Raw genomic sequence first — 3,399 nt, forward strand, 5'->3', positions numbered from 1 at the left:
ATCTCGTCCTATCGCGAACATGACAACTTTATCTTGATTTTGCTTCTCTACTTGCTTTCCAATGTACACGACGATACTTAACGGAATGGTATCGTTTAACGAGACGTTCTCGTAAATTTTCGTTCCCTTAATTTCTATTCTATTATTTGGGCCAGATAATGAAACGACGGTTTCTTTGAAATACGAATAATATACGAGGGACCAATTGTTGCGATTCGTATTCGCGCTGAAGATACACGCGATTCAAGGTACCGTGTTTTTTCTTCGTTTTAGAACAGAAATATATTTGTATTAAAGACGATCGATGTTTTTGTATCGAACCGGTATTTAGCTAATACACATTGTACTTTAACTTTTAGATATTTTTGTACTTGGTATTCACACATGACGTGATACTAAACATTTTATACACGCACACTTAGTAATTAAGGATTTCACTTGCATTTTTATCAAGTATACGTAGTAGGTATATTTATTATGGCGTACACGTAGGCGTACATAATGTTACGATTTATTTATTATATCACGTTACCATTGCATATAATTATTTATTGTCATTTCTATACTTATGTAATCGTCTTGAATAAATTCGATGTTTTTGTATTGAACACTGATTCGCCTTTTATATTTCCTCAATTTATCTATAAACGATACCAATTCTTTTAAACATTCTTCAATCGCGTTAATTGTAAAATTTTTTTGTTTATGTGCAACATCGGAAGTTAATAAATTGTATCAGGCTTTTATAAAACGCGCATTCATCCTTAATCAGTTGACGATCGTTATTGATACTGTCCAGGGAATAAAGATATATTACATGATAATATTCGAGTAATTGCAATCGCGTAGATTAGCAATAAAATATTTATTAACAAATAATAAAATAAAAATTATGAAACAATAGATTTATTGGTGGATTATAATTATTTCGAATAATGTGAAAAAGACCAGAGTTCGTTTGAATAAAAGATGAATCGAGTAATCGAAAAATTAAACAATTTGTTTATAAATACCGAACGTATAGATTTAATACGGATCGTTTAAACGGTACAATCAATATTGATTAAATTAATAATTATTTTGATTTTACTTTTACAAAGATTGTAATTATTATTATTATTATTATTATTATTACAATAAAACAGACAATTTATAGATTGAAATATAACGTAATAATTTTCAATGTATCGTTTGTTATTTATAATATTAATTTTCGATAACGTAGAATATAATTGATAATTATTATTAATCGAAACTTTTCATCATTGTATTTAATTTTATGTAGAGCTGTTCGAGGGTCTTTTATCGAAAAATATCCCAAACGGATCTAGTATCAGGCGTACACGAACGATAGGAAAGTTGTAATCTATATTCATTACTATTTCCGCACTCGTAAATGTTTGTACGTAACGATGCGCCAACGCAACACTTTTTCATTGTATCGTTATAATATTTTTGTTAACATCAAATATAAAAACATTCCTTATTTACAATATAGTAGTATATCACTACCAACTTGATAAAATCGATAAAATTAAACACGAGCAATGTTATATTACATACGATATGATAACGTTTGTAATTGTTCGATTAGACAGGAAGTACAAAGTCATTCGTATTTATCATTTTAATTATAATTCTAATTTTAATCCTGTTATATAATTGTATCTTAATTTTGGTACTACCGTAATTATTGTGGTAACGCGACGTTAAAAAGGGATCGTGTGTAAATGAATCCATCGTTTGTTTCCTTTGGATCTTGATGTGCGCGATTATACCCGGAATATCCAATGGCGTTAATTTAATCTCGTGTGAGAAGATCCAATTTTAGTTCGATAAATCTGCCGACAGTCTAATTATAGCATCACCATATATGGTAGATATCTAACATACTACTATGAACCATGTGTCAAGCGTTGATACAGAATGCGTACGCTGTGAGTAGACTTCATTCACCACTTTTTACGTACATATTCGACTTCGTTCGATGCAAAAGTATTGACATCTTTGACGTCAATTTTTCCTATCGCTTTCTTACGTATTCATATCATCCTTTCGTTCCTCTCTCATATCTTGCAAATACATATATGGTTTAAGCTTTATTTTCTTACAAAATCTAACTTCCAATTTAATTAACGTTTAATTTTTTCACGAGAAATTTTGTTTTTACACAACGTTGAAACGATTCAATTTTATTCAAAGTATGACGAAGGATATTATTATTTTAATGTGAATGATAAATCGTACTTCGTGTTATGAATTATGAAAGGACTATTATTTTATAACCGGCAAAGTTAATAATCACGCTTGTAATTCAGTCTTATATCTCATGCTACTTCGCGATGCGGTCTTTGATTTAAATTATAACACCAACACTAATATTTTTTATGAATAGTTTTCTAAAAAATTGCTACGAAATCCAATGGATTCGCGAATATGCGCGATGACAGATTATGATCGCCGATTTTTCGAAGAAAATCCAGAGATCTATAAACGCGAGAAAGTGCGAAATTGTCTGAAATCAATAAATATTACTTAAAAGAATTATAATAAACGCATCATATATATGTAAATTTAGAAAAAAATACAATATTATCTTGTTCTCTTATTGAAAAATCGAAAGGTCGCTAAAGATTAAGAAGGTTAGGAATAGGCGCGATAATAAATCATGATCGTCGATTTTTCTAAAAAAATCCAGAGATCTATAAACGCGAGAAAGTGCGAAATTGTCTGAAATCAATAGATATTACTTAAAAGAATTATAATAAACGCATCATATATATGTAAATTTAGAAAAAAAAATACAATATTATCTTGTTCTCTTATTGAAAAATCGAAAGGTCGCTAAAGATTAGAAAGGTTAGGAATAGGAAGGCGCGATAATAAATTATGATCGTCGATTTTTCTAAAAAAATCCAGAGATCTATAAACGCGAGAAAATGCGAAATTGTCTGAAATCAATAGATATTACTTAAAAGAATTATAATAAACGCATCATATATATGTAAATTTAGAAAAAAATACAATATTATCTTGTTCTCTTATTGAAAAATCGAAAGGTCGCTAAAGATTAGAAAGGTTACTATGTGATTAAAAAAATATATAGATATAAGATAAAATATTTCATAAAACGAATTATAATTAAATAATAATTAAGGAATAAATAGGAAAAATAAATAAAATTTCGCGAGATAATTCGTTATAACTGAGAAACGAAACTTTGTAATGATGTTAAGCATTAAGATTGATACATTTAATCAATTACATCATCGCACCGTTTCGATTACAAAATTCGGTGAATACCCGCAATATTACTACACTAAACATTATTACCAACTATAAAAAATTATTCGAGAATAAATTGTTTCATGAGATTATGTGAATCTCACATTTTATTTT

Source organism: Apis dorsata, unplaced genomic scaffold (genome assembly GCF_000469605.1).
Source record: "Apis dorsata unplaced genomic scaffold, Apis dorsata 1.3 scaffold_396, whole genome shotgun sequence".
In the NCBI taxonomy this organism is placed as follows: Eukaryota; Metazoa; Arthropoda; class Insecta; order Hymenoptera; family Apidae; genus Apis; species Apis dorsata.